Consider the following 17,234-nt stretch of genomic DNA (forward strand, 5'->3'; position numbering starts at 1 on the left):
TGAAGCCTTTCTGAAATTAAATACAACTTAGTAGACATATTCAATATAAAATGTTTGTCCGGTCTGGCCTAGTGTGTGGTGACCTTGCCTATGAAGCCAATGGTCTTGGGTTTGAATCATGGTAAGTGCATTTAATTATATGATGAGCCCAGATATTTGTTCCCGAGTCATGGATGTTTTCTATGTATTTAAGTAGGTACTTCCAAAGAGACTGAGATTTGTGTAAGAATGTCCCTATAATATTTATTTTTATTTATTTGTCAAATATATTTAAAGTGTTGACACTACATACATAATACTGATTATAAGGTAATGTATGTAGGTGTAAACTATCTCATACGTTAAGTAAAGAGAAATTGGACGTTGCTCACGACGCTATAAGTTATGAACTTTGTAACATGTAATGCTAATGTGTCTCACATATGCAATACAATGAGAACTATTGTCTTATAAACTAACAAAATAATAAAACAAATACTTACTCGCCCAGGTTAAATCCAAATTTTAACATCCGTTAAACTTGTAACTTCGGTTTCTACAAAGGCTGGTAAGTACAAAACGTAATGTAAATCACTGTTTATCGTTATTTATACAATTTTTACACTTCAAACTACACATTTCAGGGTGATTTCAGGCCTAACTGATTTTATTTAGTTTAGATTTCAACATTTCAACACTCAATTATTCAACACAATGTAATGACGTTGACGTGACAGAAGACCGTTCGAAAACTCAAATTCCTCTTTAGAGCGCTTCAATGTCAGAATAAATGGGATGGGTGCAAGATGAGATTGACGCCAATTTCTTTTCGGTCGATTTGATCATCCCGTCGACGCCTTTTTAGGCGTAATTAGAAAGAATGACAGAGATAATTTGCGAACTTCGGTGTTCGCGGTTACAATCCAGCTAACTAACATGCAACATATTCTGAACGCATCCATAGCTGTCAAATCTCAACCAACAAATTGAGCCTTTAGCATTGATTGTCGAAATTTTTTCACTTTTAAATGCAAAATACGCGACAATACGAATTTTGCGGATACATGTTCTCGATTCAAAAGTGATATTTTTTCAAGCTCTTTCGATTGAGCATAATTTAATTTGTTTCTACCGTCAAAGCCGCTCGCGTTTATATATAAGGATATTATACATAATATGTAGTAGGAAAGGAGCACCTGGTTTATTCTCGAATGCACTGATCACGTATTGAAATTGGATTGAAAATGTCTGAATTCATAACCGCTGCATTAACGTCATGCCTCTGATACTATTCAGGTTAGAATATAATTAAACTCACACATTGACATTGAAAACATCGTGAAGTTGTTAAAATTGAGTGTAATTTACAGAAATACAATATTATGTACTTAATATTAATTTGCTTTTCAGAAAATTGTGAAATGTTATAGGTTAAGTTTTTGAATATAATTTAAATATCAATTGGCTGCCAATTTATGAAAATAGAGTACTTACAAAAAGTTTCTTTTATATTTAAGCCTACCACATAGCACAGTCATACGTTAGACATTAGCTACCCCCTGGGCTTTTCGGAGCACGCTTCACGCCCGCGACTATTGTAACTGTATGGAGACGTTTCATTTGATCCCTTGTTGTATTGAAGTATTGAGAGCGAGTGATTGGCCACAAACCATCACTTTTATTTATAGATTCGCATGGTGTGGTCTTGGTATTATTAGTTTTTATATGAATTCTGGTAATTCAAATGACATGTTCGTTTTCATTCATTCGTATTATTTTAATTATTTAGTAATTGTAAATTAATGTAAGATAAAGCAACATTAATATACCTAGGTTTAATCAGTAAAGATTATCATAAACTTGTGCATGTTTATCAGTAGGTACATCGATAAGACTGTACTTACCTATTTATAAATACCTACAGGTATAAAAGAGTATGGTCTTATAACGGAGAAACCTTTAATATCATTCTAATGTTTTCTGGATGGAAATACCGATAACCAAAAACAAAGCAAACCAAAAATCTCGATCAACACCTGATCGAAAATTACCAATGACCAAACTTAACTTCTCTGAAACCAGCCACAAAAAATGAACTCATGTGTTTGCAAAAAGTGATAGATTATATTGCTAGCGCCACGTGGTCCGAGGTCCATGTTTGGACACTTCACCCTATTAGGGCGCGCACCCCGCGGTTCGCATTCTTGCCCGAAGCCCTTGGTTTGTCATCTGACACATTAGCCAAGGTGTTTTCCACGATGGTGGTCTTTTTTGCGCGCGCCCACACTGTTAATTGGTGACAATTGTGATCACCCACCGTCCGGGTGAAGAGAGATGTTTCCACACAACAGATGTGTTGATAATGACTGTTTCTTCGTGTGCTGTTGCTGCTTTGTTGTAAATTATTTCGTTGTATATTTTAAGTGATATTTATATAGCGAAACCCTTAATATGGACTTTGTGTATTGTTATTTAAATTTAAATTACCATGTTAGGTCTACTTTACTCAATTTACCTAAGTACCTATTTTTCATCTGAAGCATACAAATCTAGTTATTTGTCATACACTTACATTCGGCAAAAGTCTTGGAATGGAATAATGAAATAATATTGTGTGTTAATTATATTTTCTAAATTTTTGCCACCGATGAATGTTAGGTTAATACCCATATCTAAAGCTAGGTAATCCAAATAACATTACATATTTAGTTCTGTGATCCATATCAGATCACCTTACATTTACTAGTGTATTTTTACCACTGCAACGTGCATGAGTAAGTGGCATTCAGTGAACCACAAGTACCTTCCTATTAGGCCTCATGCACTCTGCAGTTTTTCTACAAGCACTTACAATCTATTCTCGTCTCATCAAGGGTTATGGACTCGGCGGCTTCAGACATAAAGATAATGTCCAGGAGCTGGTGGCTAAGAGATGTGGCGCCAGTCACCCGACACCGCGCCTGTCGGCGTTTTACAACACTAAGTGTTAGTTACGGGGATGCTCGTGTTAATCTCCAGAGATTACGGCTCCTGAAACACAAAACGCTCTCTGAAAACTCGAATTACAGAACTTAAGCTACCGCCTCATATTGAACTGCATTCAAGTTCAAATAAAGAGGTAAAAAGAAATTCAAAATCGGTCCAGTATAATGATGACAGAGTAAATGGAGATATGGAGTAACAAACATTAAAAAAAATATACAACCGAATTGATAACCTCCTCCTTTGAGATTTGGAAGTCGGTTAAAAATAAGAGAGTTAAAAGGACGCAATTCGACATTATTTAATCGGATTGTTACATCCACATCACTGACAATGTGAGATTTACAAATTGCAATATTCTGATGTCCACTCTAATGATCTACGATTTCATTTTATTTAGTCTAATTACTCGTACACTAAGTATTTTGCTGAATTTACAGTGACGTATTACAGTGTGGTTTTACTAAAATATTTTTCCGCCGGCGAAATTTTGCAAATACATACCTAGTAGGAAAAATTTAAAGAACAAGTTTTAATTGTTTAGTACAAAACTTTTAACTATTTTTATGGTCAACGTACATGAATATAACAGGCTTGTTAGCTGTCTATATTAGATATTACATATATAAGTATTATACCTACATTGTAATTATTTTTATACCTTTACCAAATAAATTGACCATACTGATTTGCGAATATCGCCATTCACCAGCTAGAAAATATAAGTTAATACCTGATGTGAAAAAGCGTCTTATAATATAACCGGTAGTATGTAGTTGATCATGTGAGATGGAAAACAGGGCACCGGTGAACTCGGCCCGATTATGTTTGATCGCGATTTAAGCACCCTCCCATATAACCATTCCAGTCGCAGAATCACAAAGTGGTAACTAAATGTCAGATGTGTCGTAACAGAGTCCACACAATGTGTCTAGAATTGTTTCGAAACAAAGTGTCGTCGCCGTGTCTACACTTTTCCGTAACAAGGTGTCGACACATTTGTGTGCACTTTGCGTGCGGTTTGCGACTAAATCTGACAGCAAATTTGTGACAGCAAATGTCAATATAAAATACCTCTTGAAAACCAAGGTTTGTCAAACTACTATTAGTGTCTCGTGTGCTCGTAATTCTAGTAAGTCATCATGGGCAATGCAAATGATAATAATCGACCGAAACCATATAAACACCCAACACCCGTCAACCTTTTACAGAAAAGTTTTTAAAGAAATTCAATAAGCTACTTAGGTCAGGCAACGAATGCTCCAAAAGTTGTAGAGGGAAATGCTCGGAACACAATTTTTGACTCCGTAACTCGGTTTGACAAGTTAGGAGGTGAACATATCAAAAGTCCCCGGCCGTAGCCCTTGAGCGGGGGGGAGAGAGGGGGCTTTGAAGGTCCCATTTTCCGGTTTTTCGATTATATCTCGGAAACTATGCATCTCAGCGACATGGCCACTTATACAAAATGAAAGGTAATTTAATTTGTTACAAGTTTATTCCGTCAATTTTTTCGATATGTTGAATAGTTTTTGAGATATCCGCTCTTGAAAGTTTATTTAGGGCTCTCAATTTTATCTTGATATATCTATATCAGTGAAGGTGCTAGGCCGTGTTTGGTATCGTTTTCGTATAAATCTGGGGTGCTGAATCCATTTAAGATATCACATTGACACCATTCCACAAAATAAAAATAAATCTTTTTAGGGTTCCGTACCTCAAAAGGAAAAAACGGAACCCTTATAGGATCACTCGTGCGTCTGTATGTATGTCCGTCTGAATACACAAAATAGTTCTTTACCTATAGATGACAGGAAAACCTATTAGAAATGTGCAGTTAAGCGCGAGTCGGACTTAATGTACGGAACCCTTAATACGCGAGTCCGACTCGCACTTGGCCGGTTTTTTTGAAACTCTTCTTGACGCTTAACCGCTGAACCGATTTCGTTGAAATTTGGTATAGAAATAGTTTGCGTCCCGGAACAGGACATAGGATAGATCTTATAACCAAAATCATCTTTTGAAGGTGTGAAAAGTGGCGTGGAAATTTGTACGGGAAATCAATAACCGCTGAACCGATTTATATGAAATTTGGGATGGTCTACATCTTTGATTTAGTTAAAAATGATGAAAAAACATGACTTCAAACCTAAACTTAAACAGTATTAACTTCAAGAAGTCAATTCTGAATTCCCCCCTACACCTCATTTCACACCTTTAAAGGGTGATTTTTGAGATAACTTATTATATCCTGTCTCGGGACTCAAAATATATGTGTACCAAATTTAAATTAAAACTGTTCAGCAGTTTAAGCGTGAAGAGGAGTTTAAAAGAAAGTATTTTAATAAGTTTATATGTTTTTACTTCGGAATGGTGTCAATGTGATACCTTAACTAAATTTGGTACTGCGAATTTATACGAAAACGATACCAAAACATGGCCTCGTAGCTTTACTGTTGTAGAAGTGAAAATAAAATTGAGTGCCCTAAATTCTTATTACTTGGCCAAACTTGTGTAGAAGGAAAAGGTAAAATAAAAGTCTTCGGCAGGAATATAAGACACAAATATATTTTTTTTTTGCGTTACTATTTCATTCATCAAATATAAACATACCTTGATTATACTATTCTAGTGAGATCCTCATAGATAAACAAAAACATTTACTTAAAAAATTACAAGGTCGAAATGTCACGGAACTTTTTTTTTTTCTCCTTTATTAAGGGGCTTTTTCGATTGAACGAATATGTCACCCCATAAAAAACAGACTTAATTAACAAAGTTAAAAGAAAGTAAATAGCTACATCTAGTTTAATTACATCACACATTTCTGTCCCTCAGACCGCACTTAACAATATTTAGTACCTTTTCAACAACCTCAGACATGGGGTTCGAAAGGTAGGTATTACATAACCCAATGGAACTGTCATTGTCATGAAATATCTGTCTTCTAAGTCGCTCATTTCGGACACACTCCATTAAAATATGATACACATCCTCGACGCGATTACATAAGGTGCATAATTCCGAATTCACTTTACGCATGAGGTAGGCGAACTTATTCAATGGAATGTGTCCAGAGCGCAATCTCAATAATAAAACTAGATCCTGCCTACACAACACACTATTATCAATCCAAGGAGAATTAAAGGGTTGTGGCTGTATTGTCTTATACCAAATACCTTTGTCCCTAGATCTCTCGTCGAAATATTCCTTCCACAATTCGCGACACTTTAATTTGACTAAATGTAAACAGTCATTATTGCCCCCATATAATGTTTCAAGTGAAATTCAATGCCATCGCTGCATGCCTGTTTTGCTAATGCATCAGCTGTCTCATTGCCACTTATACCTACATGCGATGGAATCCATTGCAATATTATAACTTTTGCCATAGATTTAGTAATATGTGAAAAATATAAACTTTTATGACAAAAAAAATCTGGACACAATTTAAGAATCACCCAATTGCGTCGAGGAATCATCTGTATTTTTGCATGTTTCATTACCTCCTCGCTTCTTTTTTGTCCTTTGTATTCTGTAGCAATTTGTTAGATCTGAAAATAAAGATAACTTGCGTCGTCACGGATGTCGATTTATAGGTTTTAGGGAGTGCAGAATTCGAAAACGATGATCATTTTATAATCCAAGATGGCGGCTACGTATTTTGTCATAAAAGTGGAATCCAAAATAGTTATCATTTTCGAAATCTGCGCCCCCCAAAACCTATAAAACGACACCCATGACGACTTTTATGACAGTGCATGGCCGCCATTTTGGATTCCAAAATGGTCATCATTTTCGAAAGCGGGGCCCCCTAAAACCTATAAAACGACATACATGACGACTTTTATGACATAGTGCATGGCCGCCATCTTGGAATCCAAAATGGTCATCATTTTCGAAATCTGCGCCCCCTAAAACCTATAAAACGACACCCATGACGACTTTTATGACATAGTGCATGGCCGCCATTTTGGAATACAAAATGGTTATCATTTTCTAAATCTGCGCCCCCCCAAAACCTATAAAACGACACCCATGACGACTTTTATGACATAGTGCATGGCCGCCATTTTGGATTTCAAAATGGTCATCATTTTCTAAATCGGGGCCCCCTAAAACCTATAAAACGACATCCATGACGACTTTTATGACATAGTGCATGGCCGCCATCTTGGAATCCAAAATGGTTATCATTTTCGAAATCTGCGCCCCCTAAAACCTATAAAACGACACCCATGACGACTTTTATGGCATAGTGCATGGCCGCCATTTTGGATTCCAAAATGGTCATCTTTTTCAAAATTGGGGCCCCCTAAAACGTATAAAACGACATCCATGACGACTTTTATGACACAGTGCATGGCCGCCATTTCGGATTCCAAAATGGTCATTATTTTCGAAATCGGCACTCCCTAAAACCTATATATCGACACCCATCTCGACTTTTATGACAAAGTGTTTTGCTACCATCTGCATGCAAGACATTTCTATTATTTTTACGTACAAAAATGGCCCCCTGTCAACTTTCAATCGAGATTTAATCGATAATTTATTCGATTAATATTCAGATTAATTCAATTTCAATCTATGTTAGGTCGACTAAACTAATCGCGATTAAAATTTGAGAATTAACTTTTTTTATTCCATTAATTAGTCGAATAAACAGTTAATCGATTAATGCCCATCTCTGACCACGGCATTTTTACACTTTGAGAATATCTGAAAACAAATCAACACAAGGAGCCATTTTGCAAATCCAGTAACATACCAGTAACTTTGTTATTACTTTTGACAGCGCGTGTCATGTGTCAACACAGAGTCGACACAAAGTCGAAACATTTGTGACTGCAATATTTCTCAGCCTTGAACCATATTTATACATCATAATTAACAAGTTTCGTAGTATGTAAAGCGTTATTTCTGTTATTTAAGTATAGTATACGCATCGAAGTACTAAAAATGCTTCAAATAATATAGTTATGAACACAGGCACTGAGAAGTAAACAATTTCATTTCCGGCTAAACTAAAACAATGGGGTGGCGCGTTGATTATATTACACTTAGTTTATCAAATCACTCGAGCAGTTTAATTCCCCATAATAATTTAAGTCATATTGTAATATAAATGCAAACAATATATAATTACGTCTTGTAATCCGTTTAAGAGATGGCGTATTAATGTCACTTATTTTTATTTAAGTATTTTTCCATCTGACAGTTTCCATTTGACAGGAACAAAATGAACGAATGAACGAATGATTTTGGCATAAAGTAGTCGCAAACCCGAAACAATGTGTGCACACGGCGACCACACTTTATGTCACTTTGTGTCATGTGTCGACCCTTCCCCATTTCTGGTAACTGTGTCGACACGGCGACGACTCTGCGACTGGAATTGTGACCGAAACAGATGGTGTCGACACAAGATGTGTCAACACCGCGTCGTAACGGCGACTGGAGATGGTTGTATGGGCTGTACCTACCCGTAGTGGTTCTTTGTACCCGCCGCTCTCACACTACCGTCGGCAAAATCATTTTAGTTTGTATTGTACTATCAATGATTTACCCCATATTTAATCAACATAAACAATCTCCAAATTAAGAATCATATAAACAAAGAAAGCTTTTGTTTAAATTACTAATTCAAGCATCAACAGAACTTATTAGAAAGTGTTTAAATATATATATAAGTATTCTAGTTATGTAGATTGCAATTTTTTAATAATATTAATCTTACCTAACTTTTTAACTCGGGGTTTGCCAGCGAGCCATGGAGCGCAGCATATTAGGTGTAAAATTAATGGATCGTATCCGGAACACCACGCTGCGCTCCAGAACACAAGTCATCGATGTAACTCGGAAAGCGGCTAAGCTGAAGTGGGACTGGGCTGGCCATGTCTGTCGTATGCCGAGTGAGCTGTGGGCCAAGATTACCACAGAGTGGGAGCCCAGCTCAAAACGGGGATTTGGCAGACCACGTCGGCGATGGCGAGACGAGCTAGACTCCTTTTTAAAAGAATGGCCGAAGACTGCTCAGAACCGGGAAGAATGGAAAAAACGGGGGGAGGCCTTTGCCCAGCAGTGGGATACAACAGGCTCTCAATAATAATAATAACTTTTTATTTAATTTTTTATGTTTTACAAAAGTAGCTCAATATTTATCTATGAAGTGGGGAAAGTGATACGTTTTGGCTCTAGGGAGTTTTACTATCCGAATAAATCATCGTGTTAATTGGTTTTTCGTTAATACTTATTCGTTTATATCTAAAACCCAGTTGCACCAACCACATTTAACAGACTGATTAACGACAAACAGCAGTGCAGTATGAAAATTCCCATACAAAAAAAAATTACGAACGCTTTAACGGTGACAGACGGTTTGGTGTAACCGACCTTAAGGGCCCTGTCCTTAACTTAAACCAATAGGTAAGTACTCAATCGAAAAGAAACCGAGCCAAGAACTCCAAGAACAATCCAGCTCCGAAATCGCCATTGCGATACAAGACTTACCCCCTTATTCATAAAACTCACCGACCTGTTACAAAACTTTGTTATATTTTGTCTCTTTCTAACAAGCAAGAATGTCAAATATGGTATGGCCATCTATTCATCATCATCATCATTCAGCCTATATACGTCCCACTGCTAGGCACAGGCCTCCTCTCACTCGCAAGAGGGCTTGGGCTATAGTCCCCACGCTGGCCCAATGCGGATTGGGGACTTCACATACACCTTTTGAATTTCTTCGCGGATGTATGCAGGTTTCCTCACGATGTTTTCCTTCACCGAAACGCAAATGGTAAATATCAAATGATACCATCTATTATTAACGGTTTATTAGATTTGATAGACGTTCGTGAAGAACGCCATAAACATCGATGTTGTTTCTGACCCTATACTGCAATCTGGTTGAAGTCTGCTCCCGAGCTGAGAAGTTTTTTGCAAATTCGGCGGCGATCGGTCTCGCCTATTATAGCGAGCCTTAAGCTGTAACGATATCATTTTATTGCCAAGAAATGATAGTTGCAACATGGAACCAAGAATTAAAAAATATGGACATTTCAGTGTTTTGAATATAACTAATTACATACGTACGTATTTCAAGAACATTATTTCGTTCCAGATAATATTCATTAGAATTGCTAAAGATGGAGATCCGAAACTAGGAAAATGTGCTTTTTTGACTGTAGAATGGTCTGATATTGGCTCAGCAACTTCACAGTATGTATTTATAAATATGTAAATACTTATGTTTAGCTGAGTGCCTTACGATTTATTTTGTATTTTATATTTATTGTTTTTATAGAGGTTAAAAGTCAACATCATAACAAACATTCCGCAATATATTTTTTATAAGGAAGTATATTATACAAAATTATTACCTATGCAACATTGCAATTATGTATTAACTTAATAATTGCTTAATTTTGCATCGAAATACCCCGAATGACTGCTGAAAGTAGCAACAGAGACTAATATTCCCAAAACATTTGATTTTTAAATTGATTTAGAGTAAAAAAATAGTAACTCAAAACGTGTTTTTCCTACTTACGATGTCTGGACTGTCCCGTTTCGCATAAAGCCGTTTTTATTCCCAATCGAAGCTACCTAATTACCTCGCCGACCGGGGTTGGTGTTGATGAAACATCGTTTTTGTGCGCAGATTCGCGGTAGTGGTGTTATAGCGCATAAACGGTACGCCCATTAATGACGCTAAATATATTGCTCTCGGGAACCCGCTCCGAACAGCGCATGAGACCGGCTTAATTGTTTTAAACGTTCAAGAAGTCAATTACTAGGACGCGAACACGGCGACACCTTCTGTCGAGCTTGCCGTGCGGGAAGCAATTAGCTAAGTACGTGTACTTGCTCACTTAGAAAGCGTAACTTTCGTTCCGTCGTAAGTTCATTTGATTTTAATTTTCTATATCCATAAAACAAGACTTCTTTACCGCGCCATATTATTAGTATGACGTTTATCGCACATTTAAATATGCCTACTCAAAAGCATTGACACGAGTCACTTGTATTTTCACACAAAGTGACCCGTTTTCATTGTTTTTGAGTACCTATACGTCTCCTCGCAACTCGCAATTGAGGATAATGAAAGCGCGCTGTGGAAGAAAATAAATCACTAATATCACTATACTGGCTAAAGTACTGTCTAAAGATGCATTCGGAATGAAATATGAGAGAGTTTAAGGGTCTAACTAGTAGGTATACACCGTGTTTTTATTGAATTCCGTTAACTTCGGGGTATGGTTAAGTACGTTTAAGAGAAGTAAATGGCATAGTTAATTTAAAAAAAAAAAATTTTTTTTTGCTTTTTTGTAATAAAAAAAATTAGTTTAAAAAGTAATTAAATGTAGCATTTAGCGTTGTTGTAACACTGGCATTACATTTAACTCAACCAAACAATTGAAATCTGTGACATATCAATATCATTTCGAACATCGATCGACCGAGATTGTATTTAAGTTTAATAGCAAATGTATGAACTCATTCTAAACACTAATCAATATGCAAACCGGCCCTAAGTCAGTAGAGGCCTTATAGGAAAAACATAAATTATTGATTATCTCCGAAATGGAGTTAATTAGAATACCGGTGTCTTTGAGAAAGTTACTTGATTTAAGCTCAGGAATGTACCCTAGAAATTAACGGAAATCAAAAAAACACGGTGTATTGTGCAGTACAACTTATAGTTTTCAATAACGGCGGCGGCGCCTTAAGGATACTGAGCTCCAAAACAAATCCGGAAAATCGGAAAGCCCTCGGGACCGGGCGTGCAAAATTTGAGCGATACAGTTACCGCGGCGTGGGCCGCCTAATGGCCATTTGCTCATTGATTAAAGCAGACGAGCAATAAAACGCGTCAGTGCTCGTAAACTGGCACTCGAAGCTGCGCTACCGGCGCCCGCGCTTCAAAGAGACGCCGACAAAGAGGCCGCGCGCTCCCAGCCCTGTCAACACAGTCACGGGCCGTTCTAAACGTTTCCCTCGGGCTGAAATTAAGAGCGATGAGCGTTATACAGTCGAATCGATAGCATTTGCATACACATTTTTAAAACAGATATTTTTTGCGAATAATGTGTTTCACATACTTATACGTAAGTATACATACATACTGTCAAACGAGCCCTTTCTAGAACGGTTACGAAGACCTCGTCTCGTCTGCCCGGTAGGCTTTATCCCAAAAGAGCTCAACACATGAATGTAACGGAAAAATACGTCGCATCTGGAAAAATATGTTGAAAATTCTCAATTTTTTTCAGAGGTAAAACAAATCGATTTCTTATACCAAAAGCTGCACATTTAACATCAAGAGGCTACGCCTGCTGTGCTGCTGGCTAACACCTCATTTGTTAAAAGCCAATATAGAGCGAGCGCGCCAAAAGAATTAGACGTATATGCACGAAAAGCATAACTCTTTTCCGGTAGTCAAAAAACTAAATAACTAGGTACAACTTGTAGAAACGATCGTCAATCTGCCCGAATCGAACTTTAAGGTACGTCAAATATTACGGCTAGATACGATATGAATTAGATATGTCAGTGTCAAAAGTGACATTTTTGTTTGAAGAAACGTTACATTTGACACTGACATATCTAATCCATATCGTATCTAGCCGAAATATTTGACGTATCTTAAAGTTCGAATCGGGCCGAATATTAAAACCAAAGGAGTGCATCCCAGTTAAAATATTGTAAGTGTTAGTGTGCGCGGCATACGCGCCACGCCGGATAATCCGGCTGGAGTGTGCCCAAAAACTGCGGCGTCTCAAGATGGCAATTTTAATTAGGCGTATTAGCACTGAGCCCCTTATTAATAGGTCGATTACTTGCGGGCGGCTAGCTGCAGCGCAGGACGCGCCGAGCCTCCAGATCAGACTAGCCGGGTCTCACGACATTTAACCGAGATGCTAACGCAATCCAAACTTAGCTGCGGAAATAACAAAGCAATGTTCTAAAATAATAAGAAAAGATTGCCGCTTCTTCATGTTTATTAAATCATAAAACTAGATACAAACTCTGTTTCTTCTGTTAATAATAAAATAAGCCTTGTACTATTCTTATTGACACTAAGTACTCACCTAGTTATTGTTTGTGAATCTGTACTTATGCATTTGCACGTAACTGTGACTAAAATGTGGGAAGGTCAGGTGGTAATGTTTTTTGGGTGCACGTACCTATGTTTGATGTCTATTTTTCTATGTATGTCTTAGATCTCTTATTTCAACTGTAACTGGTTCCCCGCGATACAGGTGTAGCCTAGTACGGAGATCCCTGACATATTCTGTTATGTGTTCTTTTGAAAATAAACTTATTCCTATTTTTATTTCATTTCAGCCATGCTACTGTACATACATGTACATGGCCAAAGTCATAACGACGTACATAGAGGTAGATAAAATAATATGTAGATTTACATAATGTTCCTCACCTTCTCTGTAGGTATAGGTATCTAATATAAGAAGTACGAAATAAAATTTAACTGCTTCCTATATGCAGTCCGGATGTGGCTACCTAGGCAAAACGTTTCATAAGCTGCTTTGCAAATGATATTTACCATCAGGCAGAGAGTGAGCGGCCGATAGCACCGACACCTCGCAGATTTATGGCGCAGCAGATATCGCGGATATTTCCAGACAAATTGATATTTTCAGCTTGCTCCATCATGTGGCTATGAACTCCCAACACTCTCAAGTAGGTACTTTATGCTCGATGGAACACCAATTGGTTTACACTGTTCCAGTGCCAATACAGTGAGTTCATTTCAGAGAGATAGATTGTAGATGTCTGTTTGGCCCTATGGTTGACTGGTAGAGAATGCCATTTGGCATTAAGTCCGCCATTTGTACATTTTTGTATATACTTTGTGCAATAAAGTTTAAATAAATAAATAAATAAATAAATCATGAATCACACAGCACACAGTCATAATTATTATGTTACACAAAGAACTCACATACAAAAACATATTAGTGGCGATTTAGTAGGTATATATAACTACACCCACAGCAGAGGCTTTAAAGCAGTAGTTGAGATATATAGTGGTAGTAATTGATAGATAAACGCCAAGATGAGAGAGAAAGAGAGAAGACAGAATTGTATGGACTAGATCAGCGGTAGGCAACCTTTTAGCAGCCAAGGGCCACATAGTTTACGAAGTTAACGCGGCAAATAGCCAGGGAGGCTCGCGGGCCGCCTGGTGCCGACCGCTGGACTAGATCAATTCACTTTAATACTAGCAGTGCTCAAACTTTTGATTAAACAAAATGCCTACTAGCTACATATATATGCTGGTATTCTGAAATACTGCTCGATTTACAAATATCTGACCACGTTTAGCGCTTTCAGAGCCGACTTTCCTGTACTCATTCAATAATAGCCGCATCAGATGTGAATATTTTTCAAGTGGTCATGAGAGCCGCACGCGCCGGCTGACTCAGCGAGGTAAGTGCTGCCCGCAATTAAGATTGTACGATGAAGACACATGCTGAAGTATTTTCTAATTACGTACACCATCAATCACGGCTCAGCCAGACCAGGCCAGAACACCGCCAATCAAGTAATTGCATCGCGTGCATTGGCTTTTCGGTCCTCGATAATAATAGGCATTTTATTGCCCCTAATGGAGTCTCTAGGGCCGCCCGGCTAAATGATCGGCATTTGGTATCCGTCGCTACTTTTAATTTAAACTAATATTCGTATGCAGCAGTAAACACTCGTGAGTGACGAAGCTCCCTAATCATGTTTTTCTAATCAATTAAGGCATCGATTGTTTCGATATTGCAAGTTAATGGAAATTTGATATTGTTGAGTGACTATCATGTTGATTGATTTTAAAATGTAACACGCAACTGTTTGTGGCCTCGTGTGACGGCGCATCGGTTGTTTCTAATTTATAATCGGCTTGTAGCAGCGGCATTTTTGTATGTCAGCTAGATACTTTGACAGGGTAGGGGCATAACGAAACAGATTTCAATTTGTGGCATGCCGGCAGCGAGCGGGCGCGTCTGACAATAGAGGTGATGCTGCTCGGACAGGTGGGTGACGGCCGCCCGCGCTGCTCTCATACCTAATCCCATCTCTTACCGAGTATTCGCCTTATATAAACCACTATAAACTAGATTACGAGATCCGTAACAACATGCTACCTCAAATCACTCTTGAACTGGTTAGCTTGAGCCCAGTGTTCGGAAATACCGATGGAAACAACAGTTTTGATCTCAGCAGACACCCAGGCGAGTCGAGACGGCGTTGTGTGTGATCGATCGATATTTCCACTTTCATATTCCAGCATCATTCCTACACATCGGGTATAGACTGATGGAATTAAAGATATCGTAATTAACCCGTATTCTCGTCAGCATAATACACCGTGTAATGTAACCGCTGACCTTGTTTACCAAATAGCGAACAATGCTTACGTTTTGCAATGCAAACTGAAGCTCATCAATCATAATTCATCAGGGGCCTGAGATTACTCAAATCTCGACCTATTACATAAGTTACTTTCAGTAATAAATGTGCTTATAAATGTTTATAAATCACTATTAAATTGAGTAGAATGGTCTGTAGAGCTGTTTTTTGTTGTCTTTTATTTATAGTGCACCTTACTTTACTTTCTTTTATTGAGTCTCATTTGACTAAACAAATTAAATCAAACATAGCCGAGCATTTAGGTAAATCATAACCGCGCCAGAATGAGTAGGGTCTATCTCTAGACCTCCAAAATACGGCAAAGAAGATGGATGGTTAACGTGCGCAAGTTCAACAATCGTGAACCAATTGTTAGAAGTCAGATCACCTATCACCGAACTGGATAGCGTGCAACGGTTGGTTCATTTCTTTTCCGAAATTACATAATATATATCGTTTTTTCTTTTCTCAAGTCTTAAAAATAATAGCATCTTAGCAAACAAGAAATTTACATAGGTACACAAATTTACATTGTTTTAAAGAAGCCCACCATCTTGGTCAGTATCAAACTGTGACTTACTACTCGTATAAGTACTTATACACAGAAGACTCTGCACATTCATATATGTAATAATTTTAGTGGGCTCCTCTGTATTGATAGGAACATATTCAATTTAATAAAATGTTCCGTCCATAGTTGTCTGTAGCGATATAACGTCGGTAAATCATGATCATCGATGATCGGCCGATGCGATGTCAGATTAGGTCGCAACCAGCTTTGTGCCATCAGCGACATATAAAATTAACCGTTGGTAAACCTTATCACGACGAGTTAAGGTCGAAGAGTAGTGAGTTGACTGTGTTGCAGTTTGTAGCGGCAAGCGGCCGCCACCATGACTGGCGCTGAAAGATGGCATAACACTGCTGTTCAGTTAGTTAGCGGGGCAATTTATCAGGAGCCATTGTTTTCTATCGTTGTTGATCCCTTGGCCATGACTGAGCATTACTTGAGAATTCCACAGGAAAGCTAGTCGATTAATGATTTACGGTGCATAAGGTACTATTTTGATAAGCATCTTATAGCCCCAATTACTACTACAACGAACTAATAAATTATAAACTTGAAAATACAATGATTCTTTTCCAAACAGCTGTATAAATCCAACTCTGCAAAGACTTTGAAGTGACAAAATTTGGAAGCGCCACTACAAACGTTATATCTTTAAAGGAATTTGACTTTCTGCCTCTGCAGAGTTAGCTTTTGGTCTGGTCTGACCCTATCTAATTCCTAATAATCGGGACAAAGGCGATCATACTTTTTATTCCCATGACATTTTTTTTAAGGATGGACGTTATGAAGTAGCCACATGATAATGCTATGACATATTTTCAGCACCTGTTTCACATGTAGATTCGGTGAATATGTATACGTAGGACGTCATTCAGGTGGCAATTAGTAGCAACAGTTGATTTCTAACAGCAACACAAGACTATCTAAAAAAAAATTGCTTTATCTCGGACCAATAACCATACAACGCACTAACTGAATAAAGCAATTCAGTCCACCTACTTAGTCTATTTTTCCCCTAGCACGGGGCATCACTAACAAACATCCTCGGGGCTAAATGAGGGATTACCGAGGCCGGTGCCGAAGCCGCAATTACTAGCAGCTTTGCGTTCCAATACTGAGACCCTACCCTGGACGGACGTTACAAACGCTTACCACGTGCAGGAGAGTCGAGGGCTCAGCGAACCTGTATAAAATTCCCTCCGAGCATGGAATGAGAAGGAACTAAAACTGAAAATTAAAAAAATATGACACAATTGTAATAAAAAGTTACTTTTAA

The 17,234-nt window shown here is 37.8% G+C and overlaps 1 protein-coding gene across 1 annotated transcript in view; it reads right to left on the bottom strand.

Moving 5' to 3' along the window:
* Nucleotides 1-2,742: 2,742 nt before the first annotated feature.
* LOC134790706 (uncharacterized) overlaps nucleotides 2,743-17,234 on the bottom strand; it is a 76,157-nt gene continuing 61,665 nt past the window's right edge. The window contains exon 3 of the mRNA XM_063761609.1: nucleotides 2,743-3,009. The gene's annotated coding sequence lies outside the window, so the exon portion shown is untranslated. The remainder of the gene's footprint in view (nucleotides 3,010-17,234) is intronic.

This window comes from Cydia splendana, chromosome 5, assembly GCF_910591565.1.
Source record: "Cydia splendana chromosome 5, ilCydSple1.2, whole genome shotgun sequence".
Classification (NCBI taxonomy): domain Eukaryota; kingdom Metazoa; phylum Arthropoda; class Insecta; order Lepidoptera; family Tortricidae; genus Cydia; species Cydia splendana.